General features: G+C 42.8%; 1 protein-coding gene across 11 annotated transcripts in view; it reads left to right on the forward strand.

Moving 5' to 3' along the window:
* DENND2B (DENN domain containing 2B) overlaps positions 1-12,655 on the forward strand; it is a 307,999-nt gene that overhangs the window by 10,379 nt on the left and 284,965 nt on the right. The window lies entirely within an intron of this gene.

Raw genomic sequence — 12,655 nt, forward strand, 5'->3', positions numbered from 1 at the left:
AATAGGAATGCCTAAAGTAGAAGGAAGCTGCCATACTTGCTTGAATGCTGACATAGGGCCCAGTTCTGTCATCTGGAAATTGCACTGTGTTAGCTCCCTTTAGCTGTTTGTTGTTTACTTAGCTATATATGGGATCAATTGTGCCTTTAGGGCTGGCGGCATGTTAAAGCCGTCTCTCTTCAGTGGGTGTTCCAGGAGACATTAAGTCTACGAGGCGCACAGGGGAGCATGGATGCTGCTTCACATCTTAAAGTTGTACAGCATGCACTCCACTCCTCTGCTCGCCAGCTGCTGTGCAGAGGTGGGGAAGGATCATGGCCTTGTTTTCTCCCCATTTCTTCTAGGGTGGATAGTGGATAGAGCTTGGCTTAGCATAGTCATTGCAATCATAGCTAGGATGGGACACAAGGAGAGAGGCTCCCTTTATCCATCTCCACTTCTGTGTATGCTCAGAGTCCAGCCTCAATCTGTTCCTAGGAAACTAGAACTAATCACTGCAATTTTCCTTTAAATGAGTGACTTTTAAAATGTATAGTATCTTTTTTTAAAGGACCCCTTATTAGTGGTGACTGTAAACCATTGTGTAACTGTGGACTTTAATGTGTCATGCCAGTTTATCCTGGGTTGAGAAGCCTTGCCAAGGCCTTGATGGAATAGCATGATTTTATTGTTTTCATTGTGTTCCATAAACATCTAAGACCCACTAGGAAGAATCATTGGGGCGGCTGGGCCTCCTTTTTTTAATTGCTGGCTAAATAAATGTTGCCAGTTTTTTTGTTTTTTTTTTAAAAGGTTGCATAGGATCTGCGAGTGATGGGAACTGCTGAAGTATGTTTTGCAAGTCGAGCTATTTTTAGGGTTGGGGTATCTGAAGAAATGAGGCTAACCCCTTGTAAAGAGGTCAGCTTTCTGTGCATTGAAGCATCTGCTTTTTAACTGTAAAGCATAGCTGAATTTCCTGCAGTTGTGTAAAGCAAAAGAGCGTGCATTGTATTTTTTCACTTGATTGGGAAGAAGAGATGGGCTTTTAGTTAATGCACATGGGTGGGAGTAAGGGGACCTGAGTTCTGTTTCTGGCTGCACTAGGGTGACCAGTCAGCAAATGTGGAAAATTGGGATGGGGGTAGGGGGTAATAGGAGCCTATATAAGAAAAAGACCCAAAAATCGGGACTGTCCCTATAAAATCGGGATATCTGCTCACCCTAGGCCGTACTGAAGATTTTCTGTGTGGCTTCTGTAAGAAGAATCTTGGTGGGCCTAATTCACCCCTGGAGGAAAGAGCATGACTCCACTGAAGCCCTCAAAAGAATGTATGATAGTAGGGGCTTGGTACTTTAAGATACTGAACGTCTTCTGTGAGGTACTGAGCACCCTTCAGTTGAGGATGAACCCTACTTCAGGGGAAGTGTGGCTGTCCTATACTGATTTAATGTGTGTGATCATGTCCCTCTCTAGTGCATGGCCCCAATGACTATAACACCCTCCAACTTATTCACAGCTAACTAAAGAAGCAAGTATAAACTTTTTATAAGTTCCTAAGTGATTTAGGTGCCCAAATCCCATTTTCAGAAATGACATAGGCACTTAGAGCCTAGATCCTCAAAAGTATTTAGGTGTCTAACTCCCATTGATTTCAAGTGAAGGTAGGTGCCTAAATACCTGTGGAGGATCTGGGCCTTAGAAGCCTGTCTAATTGAAAATCAGTAGGATGTAGGCTCTAAGTGCCTAAGTCACTTTTGAAAATGCATGACTAGGGTACCATAGTCACTTAGGAACTTTTGACAATTTTACCTTTGCTACTAAATTCCATGGCAGAAGCACTTGCTTTTGCTGGTAAAGCTCATGGATTTGCTCTCTGCTGATGACTGTGGTGTCTGTATATGTGATTATGGTTCATTACAGTCAGCATCTTGTGAGGTTAGGTTTTCAGGTGTGTTTTTTGAAGGGTGGAAGGGGGGCAAAACTCCTTGGTCTTACTGTGCTGTGATCACTGAGCCAAATCAGGTTTCAAACCAAGCTTCTTCAGTAAGTCTTGTCCAATGCAAGCAAAACCAAATTCATTTTACTTTACAAGTTACCATGCTTCATTTTCTCATGCCAAATGCCGTGTGTGTTAGTTTTGTCTCTCGGTTGTACAGTGTATGTAATTATTGCTTTTCATTTGTTTTGGTCCACAGTTGGGGTTTGGTTGGCAGTGCAGATACTGACAAGTTTGGGGAACTGAAACCAAATATTTACATTCTCAGTTTGGCCCCGTTCTTGAGCTTGTAAATGCTCCCAGTCATATTAAACTTCAGAAAGGTTATGGGAGACCTTGCCAATCTCTTCAGAACAACCCCCTCCCTCCTGCCCTCTCTGCTCTGAACTTTCCTGTTTGGGAAGGATTTTGGATGCACTTTTTGGACATAGCTACCTGCTGAGACTTGACGCTCAGCATACTCACCCTGATTTTATTGTCAGCAGTTCTTTTCCCATATCTTGTTCCCTTTACACGTGTCATTTTTGAAAGCTGCTAAAGCTTGCCGAATTGATCTCCATGGTGACTGAAATGCTGCTCATAGACAAGGTGCAAGGCATAGGTTCTAGGAACGTAAGTTTCCCTATATTGCCTTATGCCTCAATCCTAACCCACAGGGGCCACCTCTAGGTTAGTTCAGTTTCAATTTGAATTCAGTCCTTGGCTTCTCTGTGAAGACTTCAAACAAGGAACAATAGGTACCAACTGTGATGGGTTTTTGTTTTGTTTTGTTTTTAATGTTTAACTTTATTATTTGGTTGATGTCAAGGGTAATTCCCCACTCTGGCACTTCAAGTGCAGAAGGTGGGAGCCCACAAGGATTCTAAAAATTGATACTGGCCACTCCAGGCTTGTATTAAACTCTCAAGGTTACAGCTTTTCTCTCACCTTGGATTGGTAGATACTACCACCACCCAAGTGCAGAACCCTTTGAGAGCCCTGGAAGGCGCACTTAGGAATTCCTTCCTGTGAGGTACCCTCAAGCCCTTTCACCCCTCCCCCCCTTTGGGAAAGACCTGAGAAAGAAGCCGGGGCGGGGGAGAAGAGGGGAAATTAGCTGTTGCCATCAGCTAATTAAACAGGTGCACAAACCTCTTAAGATACACAAATCCAATTCTGTCCTTAATTTTTTTAATTAAAAAAATTACTAATTTTTAAAAGAATAACTACAAGGATTAAGCACCAATAATAGCTTTCTTGGGATCCCGCTTAAAGGTTACAAGCAAAACAAAAGCACCTGGGGTTAGCACAGAGGAGTCCACAAGCCATAAAAAAATAAAAAGAGAGAAACCTAACTACATCTTCCTACACATTTCCTGATCTACTTGCATATCTGGGGTTTCAAATGAGTAGTTTCCAGGTATGATACTGAGGATTTTTCATACCTGGCCCCAAGCTTCTTGCAGCATAACTGCTACCCTGTCCGTCTCTCCCTGGGAGAACAACAGACAGAGAAAAGGGGAGTAATTTCAATTTTAAAAAGTTCTAGGCTTCCCATTGGTGCCCACTCAATTCCTTTTACTTGTGCATATCAGTGAGACTTTTTAACCCTTTACAGATAAAGAAATTAGAGAAAAGCTACTAAGAGGTATTTTATAGCTCTAGGGTGTCCATAAAAGGGAGCTACCCCCCCCTTCATTTATCAGTGTTTTTTTTGAGCCCCCTCCCAAGATCTACTGGTTGCTTCACAAACACAAATAAAGACCTGGCCTTATGCAGTTTAAATTGAACAGAAGGTCATGGGCAGTTGGTGAACTATCTGTTGGGGGAGGCTAGTCTCCAGCCCCTCTCCTGCTGCCCAAGGCCCTGCCCCTTCCTCTCCCTTTCTGTCCCCAGTCCCCCCGCAGGAGCCCAGAGCACACCCACTACAGCTGCCAGCCCCCCAGCCCCAACCCCAGGCTGCCCAGGCTCCCCCAGCCCTGGAGTGCCAGGCATCTGGGTGGCGTGGGTGCAGAGCGCCCAGTGCTGGGCAAGTAGTGTGGCCTCTGTCCCAGCCAGCTGGGCCACAGAAGTGCAGGAAGTGCAGGAGAGGGTCGGGGGGTGGAGTGTGTGCGGGGCCACACCAGGCTGTTTGGGGAGGCTCAGCCTCCCTCGGTCTGTGATACCCATTGCCCGTACATGAGATCATAAATAGTGTATCTGTGGTCAGGAAGGGGAGTAGGGTTGCCAGCTCTCCAGGATTATCCAGAAGTCTCCAAGAATTAAAGCTTAATCTTTAATTAAAGATTGTCATGTGATGAAACCTCTGGGAATACATCCAACCAAAATTGGCAACCCTAATAGGGGAGAGGAAACACAAGAATGACAGCAATTGGATTACATTGTTGCTCATTACTGTATAAGCTGAGCTTGATGGTTCTGTTCCCTTGTCTGTTACATTCTCCCACTCCTTTGCTTCTTGTAGGTGAGGGGGCAGAAATGAAGTTTGGGGAGGGATTTGAATGAGGTGGATACTTGTTCTTGAAGAACTGAATCCAAGCCATCAATTCATTTCAAGTAGGACACCAAACACCCCTCGGATTCTGGTAGTAACTCTATATCATTACTAAAGACAATGTGAGCCATAAAGTGTGGATCTTCGTTTGTGTTTGTAATTTCCCAAACTTTAGAGGTTTTTGGATTTGGTACAGTCCTTTATAGAAATGGACTCAGGTAGGAGCTTGCCAAACTACCCTATTTCACAGATTGAGGCAGGCCCATCTCTAGCAATTGCTGATCAGGGCTGGATTTGAACTGGTAGCTTAGAGACAAAAGGCTTGAGATTTTGGGGCATATATTACTTCAGTTGAGGTACATGCGTCTATCCTAAGCCAGGAGAAATGGTGAAAAAATGAAGACATGCTTGTGTGAGTGAATACCACTTCAGAGAGCCCATCAATTACAGCCATGGAGCTGAGACTTACATGGATTATGTGCAAACAGAAATGTTCTTCCTGACAGATGGAGGGCACAGTAATTTTTTGTTAGAACTGCAGCCGCCCACAAAAGAAATGGGATGTTGTTTAAGTTCAAATGCATGTCACTTACATTTATTTAAAGCTGAGATTTAAAAATGCCTGATGTGTGGACATTTAATGCTAGTGCTGGTGCCAACACAGGAAACTGGGTCTTTGAGTTTAAGCATTTAGCATTATTCCCTAACTCCCATGGTATTAAAAATACCCATTGTGTAACATTTTGTTACTGTTGTTCATTTCTGTATTTTGACAGGGTCACCACACTGAATTAATAGTTCACATTTTTTTCCCCTAAAAAGGATTAGTTGTCTTCATGGAACATCACAGTCACAGAAGGAGACAGATGCAAACTGACTAGCATCATACAAAATGCCCCGTTCTGGCATTCTAAGTGACTTAGCACAAAGTTCTAAATACACCTCTACCTTGATATAACGCTGTCCTCGGGAGCCAAAAAAAATCTTACCGTGTTATAGGTGAAACCGCATTATATCAATTTGCTTTGTTCTGCTGGAGTGGGCGCCCCCCCACCCCAGAGCACTGCTTTACCGCGTTATATCCGAATTTGTGTTATATCGGGTTGCGTTATATCGAGGTAGAGGTGTACTTGATACAGGTTGCCAGGGAAGATTCACTTCTTGCTCTCTTACACTCTTCTTGTGATCAACACACATTTAAGGGGAGAATTTTGTGAAGTTCTGTAGGCAAATTTTCCAGATGAGCACTCCCTGCATTGTTCTGAAAAATGCTTCATGTCAAGAGATGTAACTGGCAACATGTCTCTTGACATTTTTTTGATACCACATTGTTATGTCTTTTGAGGGAGTGAAAATGGTTCTTACAAGACAGGGTAAAATGAATGAAAAGTTCCAATGATTTTGAACTTTTGTTCTGGTGGAAGCGCTTAGCATCGAGGTCACTTTAAAAATAACAGTAGCTGATCCAATGCTGTGGTTTTTCCACATGCTCTAGAGAAAAGTGGGTCGTTCAGAGTCTCTCTGTGTGGGAATGCTCATTTTGGGTTACGAAACTAAATGTTGGGGGGGATTTCTGGTGTCTCATCTCATTATTCTGCTCTAGGTCTAAAAGCTGCTGTCAGTGGCTATCATTCCATTGATCAAGAATATCTTTCAAGTTGTGTCAGGTCAGCTGAGGCTTGAAGTGCTGGGACAATGAAGTTGCTTCCCAAATCTCCTGTGTGACAGTAGAAATCATTGTCTCTTGAATTGTCAGACATGGTGATTTCCACTGCCAGGGAGCAGATTTGGGAGCAATTTCACTGCAGCGTGTACTTACCACATAAAGATTTAGTGTATTACATGTGTTGACCTTGGTTTGTGGACAGCGAGTTTGGGTGGGATGGGAAACAATGCCTGTGTAAGAAATGCACAATTCAGAAAAGAGGTGAGAGCCAACTGAAAAGGGGCATTGGTAGGGCAAAAAGGAAATTCTAGGAAAAAGATTTAAAAACGGCTGTCAAAAAATCACAAATTACCCAGGTTTTATGTGACTGTTTACTTAACTAATAGAATCCTTACAACCATACCATGGCATCTGCTGCCTGCAAATATACCGATTGAACCTGCAGGTTTGTACGCTTATTTCTTTTTCAGTATATTACAGATTTGCCCATCACCCCATCTCCAGAAGAACTGGGTGATTAATATTCATTAATTATTTCATTTCTCTTTGTAATATCTTTCTCACAAATGATTCCACAAATGATTTTCACTGTTTGCCCAGCTCTGGCCTTTGGCTAATGGACAAGTCCAAATCAGACCAAACAGAATGCAATAAAAACTAACAAAACAGACTGTTCTCCTGACACCCCAAGCCACCCTGAATAGACAGATGGGCTTTACGCTGTGCCTGAGGGTTAGCAAACAAGGGCTTTGGTGGACCAATAAAAGAAATGAATTCTAGAGCCAAGGGACCTCTGGTGAAAATGCTGAAGCCCCAGACCCTTCCATTTAAACACGTCTCTGCACTGGCTGAACTCAAGTGTTGTATGCTCCATGGGGAGGAAAAAAGGTCTAGATCTAGGTCAGGTAGCTAGGTCCCAAAGCACAGAGGGTGTAAGAACACTAACAATACCCTGAATTGCTCTTAGAAGCATATATGAAACCAGGGCAGTCTCTGGAGAAATCCTATGTTGTCTCCTGCAAATCTCACTAAGAGATTGGGCTGCCATGTCGTGTACCATTTGATGCTTCCAACAGGTTTTCTAAGGGTAACCCCTTCTGAAGTGTATCACAGTAATCCTGCCCCATGTTGTGTTGAACAAGATTGTTGTCTCTTGAGCTGCTACATTTTGCCTGAGAGAGAGGGCGTAAAGAATTTTTTTTTAAATTTCCCTTTAAAAAAAATAAAAATAAATTCAGGATTGTGCCTGGCATAAGGAGAAAGTTATGGTTGACAATGAAAAATAGTCAATGTACAGTATTTTCCATACACTTATTATCTGTTGCTGCTCTGAGAGTAGAGCAAAATTGTTTCCACTAGCATTGATGGTTTAGTATATTCTCAGACTGTGAGTGACCCATATGACCTCTAAGGTCTTGGATATATATCAGGTGGGTTATAGAAATTACTTTCCTCTCCATTTTCCTGCCTCTAATCTTCCTACCAGGCACCTCATGATGTTCTCAGCTGGCAGATTTTTGCTGTCTTCCTGTAAAGTGAAGGGTTTGTTTGGAAGATCCTGCTGCTCAGGAACTGGCATGGTCACAATATCTGAGGGATTTCCTTTGTCCCTCCTCCGTCCAGCTCCGGGCACAGTTGCTGTTACTGGATAGTTCATCAGTGTACAAACTGAGGACTTGTCAGAGTCCAGGCTTGCCGTTGGGCGAAGTCTGATGCATTCCGAAGTCAAGTGTTGCTCTTCGCAGTATCTCTTTGAACCAGGGATAAAGGCAGGAGTGATTCCACAGAAGTGTTTTAAAGCTAAACAAGCCCCAGGTCCAACAAAACATTAGGGCTCTCTGTAGAGGCTCTTCTTTTTAGCCTTTCTGCGTGGCCTCTTGCCTCCCTCCTTCCTTTCAGTCCTTGATCTTCCTCTCACCACTCCTCACCCAGACTGCAGGCTTTAATAAGCTTTGTCTCACTGCCTCCTGCTGTGCTGCCATTGGATCTGGAGCTGCTGCACGTGTGGGCACTGGGTTCCAGGTATCCAACTTAAACTTATCCTTGTTTAACAGTATCCAAGAGGGGGATAAATGGAACCAGAAGCGGGGAAATTGCCCCACCTACCTATGAACACTGAATTGAGTAATCCATGATTACACATCGTGGTTCCAGGTATTTGGACAGGCCAGCAACGTAGTACACCCCTTTACAGTTATTTGTAGTGAGAAAATTAGCACTGGTAGCATATCCTTCTGCTCCCACTTAGTGTACTGTAAAGCATGAATGACCTGTTGCTTAACATGATAAACTGGTAGTTACTGTGGGCTTTCAGTGGTTATAGGATACTTAAGAGAGGGAGAGCTCTTGTGTCATAACCACATGGCCATTTTTCTAGTGTTCAGAATCCCGCTTGGTGCTTCATGCTTACTGGAAGGCCAGGAGAAATATCAGATTGTAAATTGAAGCCAGTGTCACAGGAGAGTCAGTCAGGGCTCAGCATGAAGCCTGGCTTTGCTGGCCAATGCGTTCCCTCACAGATACTCAACTTGCCAAGTCAGATGGAGCTAGCAGAGAAGCTGATGAATGTGGAATTAATACATCGTCTCCCAAATGAAACCATGAGAGAGCCAGGAAATCTGAAGACACTGTGCTCTGGAGCCATCTGAACCTTGATGGGAGGGAAATAACATTGAGTGAAGGGAGAAATATTGAGAGAAATGTTTGTCCATCCCTCAGCCTCCAAGAGAGAATACACCCTAGAAAGGACATGGGTATGTGGTTGGGGGGCAGGGGGAGAGGGGAAAACAGATTGCAGGATGATTGTATGCAGTAATAAGTCTGCCAATAGAAACATTGTTCCTCTAGTCTGGTCTCTAATTATTCCAATCTATAAGAGAGCCTGGAGAATTTACTTTTTCACAAAGGGGGAAATGAAATGAATTCTTTTCTGAAGTTTAACTGTTAACCAATTTTAATCCCTTTAAGCAGTGTACATAATAATGCACATATAACATGGATGGGCTGGGCAATCTGTGCACAGAGATGCTGGAGCGGATTCTGATTTCCGTCACACTAATATAAATCTTGAGTAACTCTGAGTTGCTGCAGCTTCTCAGAGATATAACTGAGAACAGAAGCTGCCTTGCTATTTGTTGGAAGTATTTACATATGTATCTTCTATGTAGATCTCTCTGCACCTGAGTTCCTGGGCTGGAGCTTATTAGGAAAGTATCCTGCTCACAGAGCAAAAAGTGCAGTGACATACACGTAAGATTAAATTCTGCATTAAGTTTTGGGGAATCAGCCTGTGTATAATGACAAAACGCCAGGATTCTAGGAGTGGGCAGCCAGTATCTATTGCCTTTTGTCTTGGACTAGCAGCTCTGTTTCCCTCTCCTGTATGCTGTAGAGGAATAAGTTGGCAACTACTGCTGCTGGCCCAACCTAGATAAACATATAAGTTGGAGGGCACCTGGGGAAAGACCACACAAGGTCAGCATGATTTGAACCATGTGATTATCACAGAATACAGATGGTGGCTACCCAGCTACTGCCTAGGACTCAACACTTAACTAACTTCATTATGTACAGTTTCTTTTCAGATTGTTTTTTAGCGTGCTCTTTTTCCATTTAGCAAAAGAGTAAAAGGAGAGTATCTTTCCAGATATTTGCAAGAGAGATTTTTATGGAGGCCTAGTATGCCCTTGAATAGTCTTTAGATGCTCAGTTTGAGACTGATCCAAAGCCCTTTGATGTCATTGGGAGTCTTTTTGCTGGATCAGGCCCTTTAAGAATAACAAAGGGATTTACTTCCACAGGTAAATCTCAAACACTGAGAAGCTGTAGGTCCTACCAATCCCATTGGACATGATAGTCCTACTCTAACAGGTGGGACCTAGGTCCAAAAGAGATGCATTATTTTAATCTCTGGACGTATCATTTTAATTTTATAACTCTTACATTTAGGGTCTCTGAGATAGGTTAGATGGGAGTAGGGTAAATGGTAGAGCAAATGAAATAGAAATAATATGTTGCCAATTATAGTGTTTTACATCAAAGCACTTTACAAAACATTAATTAAAGCATCACAACACCTCTGTGCAGGGAGGTATCATTATCTGAACTCTCTATGTAGCCTTAACCTGGTTAGGTCCCATTTACCTAGGAGAACACCTCTCAGTGACTGAGTTACCATATGATCCATAGACATCTGGAATGCTGCAACCAATAGCGAGATTTTTCAAAGCTACCTAGGAGACTTGGATACTCAGCTCCAATTAAAGAAATTGTGAATTGGGTGTCTAAACTGACTAGATAAACCAAGATTTTTAAATCAAAGTGAGACTCACCCATGGAGTTCCTAGCAGTAAGCTGGGCTCTTTTCAGGAAGAAGGTTCATTAGAGTATTAAAAGCAAAAGTCATGACTTAGTTTTTAAACTTTAACCTAATCCCCATCTCTTCATGTAGCACTGTGCTAAATTATTTGTTCCGTAATTTATTGTTCTGCTTGTACTTTGCAGTAAAAATATTTACTTCCCTGTAAAAATCTTTGCTGAAGCAAAAACTTGCATATTGCTTCAAATAGCTTTAGCCTAAAGAAGCTCCTTCCTTGCTATAAGTATTTATCCCAAAACCCAAATTTCAAACAGAAGAAAACAGCTTTGTTTTGTGTTTCAGTGTCTTCATTCTCTAATCCATCTGATTTCCCTGCAGTGTGAACGCTCACCCAGAATGAACAGTTAACTTCTGCTTTTAGGAAATAGGTTCCTTTGGCTGTAGGGATAAATTATCTATTGTATTGTCCTTAAAAAGATGCAAACCGTGGGAAGTGAAAATTAGGAAGTGACTTAAATTTAATTCAGGATGTATTTATACTATGATTTACACTAATTTCAATGTCTTTGTATCAAGGGGCAAAGATAACGTATTTTTGTTAAGCTCTGTATTTCCCCCCCAAAAAAGAGAAATCGTACCCCATGTTTGTTAAACTAACAAAGGAAATGCAGTAGGAAGGTCACCAGACTGGGAATTTCCTGGGTTCTGTTCCCTGCTCTACCACTGACTCACTGTGAGGCTTTGGGCAAGTCATTTAACTTCCCTGTGCCTCAGTTTCAGTCCTGTAAAATGGGGACAGGAGTGCTTAGCCTCTTCTGTAAAATCGTTTTGAGATCTACAAATAAAGCACTGTGGAAGGAGCTAAGTATTTTTGATAAGTATTGTGGTTTCATTCTGATGTATGCTTCCACGGTTTGCTCTCACTTTCTGAAACCAGCAAGGACTTCCTCAAACCATGCCAGTGATAGCCAAAGGAAGGCCAGCCACCCTTCTCAGCTGAAGGTCTCTGTGATGTGGAGCCCTGAGGGAGGGGCGGTGGTGATGTGATATGTGGGATCTTCCAATGAGTACCCAATAGAGCCTACCCCAAGTGGCTGAAACAGTTGTTTCCCAAGGTACCTGATAATTCACCTAGGACCAATTTTTGCACCCACATTAAAAGCTCTGAAACAGGCCTTTATGATGGGAATGCTGACTGGCCTGTCAGTGCAGAGCAGTGGGAAGGGTTCCAGTATAATAATTTGTGGTGCATCAAGAGTTATGGATTTTCTTTGTTGCTCACTGAACACTCTCTCATAGACAGGTTAATTGTACCTGCTCACTTTTTACATGGCTAAATTTTAATTTCCCATATATAGAGTGAGAGGGCCTCATGGATCCTGTCTGAATATCTATTTCACTTCTTTATTAAAGATATTAATCTGCATGGTGACCTCCTGGTAGGAAACTTTACATCAGTTAGAAGTTTTGCTTTCAGCCTCATTTGCGTTTCTAGATGTAAAGTTCTCTTCAAGGCCCATCGAATCACTTCACTGTTTCCCGGGTTCTGTAGGAGTCATTTGTTTTGTTATTTTTGTACTTTTACTACTGTGCTCGACTTGCAGCAATGACTTCATTCCCATGTTGTAAGAGTAGCTAAAACCTTACCAAGCTATGTTTTCACACTGTGGAAACGCATCTTATTCAGGGTCAACTTGCCGATCAGCCTGGATAAAAAGAAGAGCACGAAGAGCAAGCTAAGATAATTGTATCAAGCCCCATAGCCATTCTCTGTTTTTGTTTGTTTTGCTTTTTGTTTTAAGAAGTCTTTTTACTAAGTAACTGAGCACTGTGGGGCAGATCATCCCCCTCCACTCTGCTGGTGAAGGGACTGAAAACCTGGCAGATGTGGGCTGGGATGGAAAGGGCAGGAAAGCAGGCAGCACAGTGTGGATTCCACCCCACCCTCCCCCCGACCTCTTCCTTGACCCTCTGGAAGCTTCTCCATCAATGTTCTCCAGAGATCTGATCTGTAAGTGAGATATGGGGAAGGTGGAGCTGGGGCAGAAGATTGCCTGCAAAGTTCATCCTACCTACTGAACTGCTGTTCAGGGCCAGCACAGAACTTTGTTACACTAAGCAGACCTTCCCATTCCCCCTTGACACTGTCCTAGTTTATGGTGGGAGATTGGCTAGGCTCGAGCCATGCTAGTGCAGCAGTTCTCAAAGAGCCCATACCT

This window comes from Mauremys reevesii, linkage group 4, assembly GCF_016161935.1.
Source record: "Mauremys reevesii isolate NIE-2019 linkage group 4, ASM1616193v1, whole genome shotgun sequence".
In the NCBI taxonomy this organism is placed as follows: domain Eukaryota; kingdom Metazoa; phylum Chordata; order Testudines; family Geoemydidae; genus Mauremys; species Mauremys reevesii.